The sequence below is a fragment of the Nipponia nippon genome, unplaced genomic scaffold, assembly GCF_047370975.1.
Source record: "Nipponia nippon isolate SJK-2023a ecotype South Korea unplaced genomic scaffold, ASM4737097v1 scaffold_3, whole genome shotgun sequence".
NCBI classification, from domain to species: Eukaryota; Metazoa; Chordata; class Aves; order Pelecaniformes; family Threskiornithidae; genus Nipponia; species Nipponia nippon.
The window spans coordinates 8,821,073-8,827,072 of NW_028262347.1; the positions used below are offsets into that span (position 1 = coordinate 8,821,073).

Sequence of the window (6,000 nt, forward strand, 5' to 3'; positions counted from 1 at the left end):
TTGCCTTGTTAGATTTTTGGGTATATTTACCAAACACAACATTTTTAAGAGTTGCATTACAATTTTAAACAGGTTTCAACATGCAACCAGACAGGAAAATACTTTGCCTACAAGAATCATTTAATATAGAATTCCAATGTGAATTTTCCACTAAAGCCACATAATACAGCAGTTCTTATTTATCTGGGAAATATGCAGCAGATTTAGGCAGAAGAAAACCCACAAAGCTGGTTTTATACCAAGTTACAAAAAAATTGAACATTTTAATACAAAATTCCTGTAATTCTAAATCATCTTCATCAGGCAGATGGGCTCAATTATTCTGTGGGCTGTAAAAATTAAGCACTTTTAAGAAACAGTATTTTTACGCTTGCAGACAGAGTTCTGTCATTACGCCTAGTTATTAACTGAATGTTATGTCTACTCATCTGTGGACTGTTGTAAATCTTTTAAAATTTCTACATGAAATTGTATTAAAGGCCGTGTTCTCTGCACTGAGCAAAAAGTGAAAGTATATTTCACTAAATCCTTTAAGAAGCAAAAACTGAAGTTTATTAACAGAGGCTACTGGCTATTGAGGCATTTAACTGGAGCAATCACATGGGATGCACTGGGATTTCAAGGCATTCATTCAAGAGTAACACATGGAAACAAAGTCATTACAGGACCCCACATACCTCCTATTTAAGGAAGCCCGAATGTTTAGTATATTCCATACCATTGACACAGTCAATACTTAGATAATCAGGAGTTTTTACTATTCAACCAATAGTAGTGCCAATTCTCTTATGCTATTATTCAACAAAAAACCTCTTCTCCACACCAAATGGGTTCCACTCTAATCTAAAAATCCACCACACGTTAATTGTCTTCAACAGCTGCAACAATGGACGTAACAGGGGACCAAACCAGACAGGTATCAAATAGAAGGACCCAAAGACCTGAGTTCGAAACGCAGAAAGATTTAGTAAAATGTACCAGCACGAGATTACAGTCTTTCAGGAACAGTTACATTCTACTCATTGGTGGCATTTAGAGAAGTGGGCCATCACAGAAACGGACTATATGGGAGAGACAATGGGACAAACTGTTCTCATTTGCATCGATCCAAATTTGGCAGAACTCCATGAGTTCTAGGCTATCCATTGATATTTTAATAAAAAGCACTGAGCATGCTTTAAATGTCACACAGGGTGGTGGTGGGGAGCTAAGTCCTAGTTCTTTTGAACGAAAAAACACAGAAAGCTGTAAGTTTTCTTTTTCAGTAATAGAAAATGGCTCTCAGGCACAAGGTTACGACTATGGATAAAAATCTCGGTAAGTATGATATTCTTTTTCTTTCATGTAAATCCAGTTTCATTCTAAGCATCCCAGTAACTTCTTCACCTTTATAAACAACAGGCAGAAATTTAGCATGCAATAAAATAGGAAAAGTTCATTGTCATCCTGACTGTAGGAGGCCTAACACTGATAAGCAAAGCCACAGCTCTGTTGCTTTCTGATGGACAGACGAGCATAGAATTAACGTTCATAAATAAGGGACTATTAGAAAATGTAAAATACAGTATGGATGCATGTAGGTCTTTGTCTCTTATACACCCACCTTTTATAATTTTGAGTGTTTAAGCCAAAAATCAGTATTTCTACGCATTCTATTTAAGGATTTTAATTAATGTTCCATCTTTTTGGTAAGTCATAAAACATCACCTAGAAAGTTTCATAAGTGTCTGGAGAACAAGCATGAAGTTGTTGCCATTATTACATTCATGTGGACTGACGGAAATCAAAATCTGAATGAGATGTGTCTATCTCGTTGCAAAGCCCACATCTACTGGTTTTGCAAAAGGATTTTAACTATGCCGTCAAGAAGCCAGCGTACATCTATGGCCAGAGCAGCGCTGGCAAACAAAAAGCATTTTCTAGATTACTTCAACACATCACTTACAATGGCCAGGTGGGGCTGAACAATGGTAACTCTTTGTGAATAAATACACACAAATACTACCTGTCAGCTAAAGAGGTAGCTAGTAGAAGCGTAATATGCTCCATTGTGCCCAAGTGCACGACCGAGAATAAAGAAACCTCAAAAAGGAAAAAAAAAAAAAAAAAGGGAAGGAAAAAAAAGGCTTGTGCGACTGGAATCCTTTATTTTGGCAAAACAGAGAGCATAACTCCAGTGCAGAAAAGCCTGATACCACTTTGAGATGAAATCCCTGATCTTGGTAGAGTTAATGCATTTCAGACTCCACTTAAAAATAAAGCCCCAAGCAACCTCAAATCACAACTCTCGCTGGAAAAAAAAGATTATCAAACAAAACAGATGAAAGCCACAAGCTTAGGATACCCCAACCGCAGACCCAGCAAGGGGAAATCGGGAGATTTAAACGTGTTCGTGCAGGTGGCGTTTTATTACAGACATCAAGGTAAGGGGAAGGGAGTTTAAAACAGAAATAGCCAATAAAACAAGGAAAAAAAAATACAAAAAACCCCAAAAGCCCCACGCCGCTCTCCTCTTCCCCTGCCCTCCCAAGGGAGCCGCGGTTTGGTAATTTCTAAGTTTTCCCCAATTTTGCCCCCCCCAACCCCTTCCAAATTCCTGTCTGCGCAGCGCTCCCGACGCCCGGCAGCACCCGGGAAGGCGGGGAACACCGGAGCAGGGCCCGGGGCAGAACGCCGGCGGGAGGCAGCGGCCCCGCCGGCCCTGCCCCAGCCCCCGGCACTGCCCCCGGGGCGGGGGCAGCGCCCCGCAGGCGGCGGCTCCGCGCCTCAGGGCCCGCCTCAGCCCCCCGCTGCCCCCCGGCCGCCAGCGCCGCCATTTGGTCCCGGGCCACCGCCGCCATTTTCCCGTCCCCTCGGCGGGCGGCGGCGCTGACCCAGACCGCTGCCAGCTCCGCTACCAGCCCAACCCGGCCCGGCCCGGCCCAGTCCGGCGGCGGCTGAGGCGCGGGGCCGGACATGGCCGCCTCCCTCTCCCGATCCCCCTCAGCCTGCTCCTCTCCGCCGCCGCTGCCCGGGCGCTCCCGGCCCTGTCAGCCCGCAGGCCCCCGCGCACTTACTTCCTGTTTTGGGTCCGGGCACTTGAGAAACCAGGATGGAGACTCCCAAGTACCAGGATGGAGGCGCCGAGCGGCAGCGAGCGGCGAGGGGGGGAGGCGGAGGCAGCGGCGGGGCAAGGCGCAGGCAGCCCGCTCGCCCGCCGGAAGGGCCCGCCGCCCGCCCGCCCGTCGCTTCCGCCCCGCCGCGGCGCCACAAAGCGCACGGCGCGGGGTCCGCCGCTGCGGTGGTGCCACAAAGCGCACGGCGCTTTGCTCTCCCTCGCTGCTGGGGAGGCGGGAAGGGTCCCCCGTGCCCGGCCCTGGGGAAAAGCCGCTCTTTCCATCCAGGCTTCCTTCATGGCTCGCTCTTCATTTCCCTCCTGCCTAACGGCTTAAAAAAACCGGCGTATTATCAAAAAATGAACCTTAAAAACCAGAATAAGCAAGCGTCTAGCAGTGTGCAGGTTGTGGTGTTTGCCGCCTCATGGAGCGGGTACATGCAGGTGCCATGGCCCTTGGCAAAAAAGAGTCACCTGCTGAGCCTCCTCACAGGCAGACTTGGTAGACCACAGCAAGAGGGTGAGCTGAATCCCCTGCCCATGATTTTAGGTATAAAAACCTCATTATGCTTCTACCACAAAGCCCGTTTTTGGCTACTTAAGTGGTAGACCTGAGGCTGCATCCTGCCCCAGAGCCTGGGAGCTTTACGATGTGCTCTTGTCCCCTGTAAACAGCTTTCCTGCACACCTTCCTCACAGGCTGTAGGCATCCTGAAGCCTCCAGAGAGGCTTGCAGAGTCTGTTCGGCAGTCAGGCTTCAGCTGTCCTAAACATCTGGTGCCTTTTTTAATACCTTAAAACCCCCAAAGCATCAGAGATGCCTGCAGGCGACTGGTGAACATGACCAGGGGAGCCCTGTGCAATTCTGAAGCAGCAACTGGAGGCAGGACAGATGCCCCATATAGTCTAGGATATCTCAAAAGGGGCGAGGTGGCTATGGTTAGGCAATTGCGTCTTGCCCGTAAGGTTTCAGGTTGCTCTGTTTTCCCTGGGCACGCTTCGAGATACGGGGGCGAACAGGGTTCTCCCTGCATGGCTGTTTCCAGGGAGTTTCTGTGGAAGGGGGGGCACAGCAAAGCTCGGTTTCACTGTCTCCTATTCTAGATTAAAACATAATCATGAACAAAACCTGGGGATTTGCACCTGTAAAACAAAGGTTTGTAGCTGGGATGTGGAAACAGCGGGGCTAAGACTCAGAATTGTAATGGGGAGACAAGGCAGGGTAGGGAGGAGACATTGCACAAAAGTTACAGTGGTGAAAGAATGGAGATGAATGCATGGCTGGGACAAGAATGTAGCTGGGATAAGGAGCTGAAAGCAGGATTTATAGCATCTGTTTTGTTCGAAGCACACTTAAATTAACTCTGGTGTCAGTGTACTTGGTCTTTTTGGACATCAAACCTCAGGGATCTCAAGTTCCACATCCAGTAGTTGACTTCCAGGGAAAAGTTTAAGTGCCCAGTGCCCTTAGGCACTCCTTGGCCAAAGTAGAGGTACAATTTGAATTTGCTTTTCCAGGGTTGCTACAGCTGTTGGTTTCACCAGCCCATGATTTCTTGCAGCTCCCTGATTTTTTTCTTTGCCCAATTTCTGCAGCAAATGAAGTGGGGATCCTACATTTGCGTTTTTTGAAGTACATATCTTTTTTTTTTTTTTTTTTTTTTTTTTTTAACCCCAAGGCAGCTGTGGTCTTGTTTTGAAAATAACAGGATATCATTTAGTTGAGCTGTACCAAAATGCATGATCAGGAGGCTGAGTTCAGACTGTACAGGAAGCAAAAATTGTGACATTTCATTTATGTCTTCACCATGTGAAAATTTCTAGAACGACCTCATGTAGTAAGCGGCAAGCATGAAGAGGACTCCTTCCGTACCATGCTTATTTTGTCCATATGTTATCCCCTCAGTTATGAGCATTTTTCATGCCAGGTATAAAGTTTTTATCCTTATTATCTTTTAATCTTATTTATCTCAATGTACCTTGTAGAAAACAATATTTTAACTGCAAAATTTGTACCTGCTTTTACGTAGCGTTGTTATTCTGGGATGTGTTGTAGTGAGATATGATGATGATAAGCCATCACTGCCAGATTGTGTGGCAGCACTTTGTGGACTGGGGCACCAGGAACCGTATGCTACCGTCCTGCATTTTAGTCATGGATCTGCAAGACTTTTTGCACAGTTTTGGGATCATGACCCCTGTATGTGCCCCATTCCCTGTTTGTGCAATGGAAATAATACCACTTTCCTTACAGGTAGATGATATAACCACACTTAGGAACATTTACTTTATATCAAATTCAAGATATATGTAGAAAAAGCGATGACTGGAGTTCTCTGGTGTTTCATGAACAAGATGAAATTCTTACTCTGTTAGCAGACTCTTGTTTGTGAAGCAAATGATGTTCGTGGATCCTGAGCTGTCTTGTGTTAAGGGCACAATTACATGCATATATACCTACTTAAGTTGATGAAAGAATCAAACACAGACCTAACAATCCCTTTTTAAAATAGCAGTTCGCTTTTTACCCATCCATCCACAGTTTTCTTCCAGAGGACCTGTGTTCCTGATAGCCACCAGGTGTCTCTACTGCAATGTGCTCTGGACCCACCAGTTGTGTCTTGGAGATAGAACTCTTCTCCCTTTGCTGCGGTGAAGTTAAAGCTAAATTAGCATTGCTCTGTAGGTACAGTATGCTCACTTCTCATCAGGCATTAGGGGAAAAGTGAGACTGTGGCACTGCTTGTTAAGAAGAAGATGTGAGATGGAGGATCATCAACACGCTGATGACTTACCATGGTGCTCAGTAAATCCTGAAGGCAAAGTATAAACTCTTAATAATCCTAAATCTGATTACATGGGCCATGATAGGAAGTATAGAAGACTGAAAGCTTGGTATAGATCCT

The 6,000-nt window shown here is 45.9% G+C and overlaps 1 protein-coding gene across 3 annotated transcripts in view; it reads right to left on the reverse strand.

Moving 5' to 3' along the window:
- Window positions 1–3,212, reverse strand: part of DMTF1 (cyclin D binding myb like transcription factor 1) — a 30,615-nt gene extending 27,403 nt beyond the window's left edge. For all 3 annotated transcript variants that reach the window (XM_087766597.1, XM_087766595.1, XM_087766596.1), the window contains exon 1: window positions 3,057–3,212. The gene's annotated coding sequence lies outside the window, so the exon portion shown is untranslated. The remainder of the gene's footprint in view (window positions 1–3,056) is intronic.
- Window positions 3,213–6,000: the final 2,788 nt, after the last annotated feature.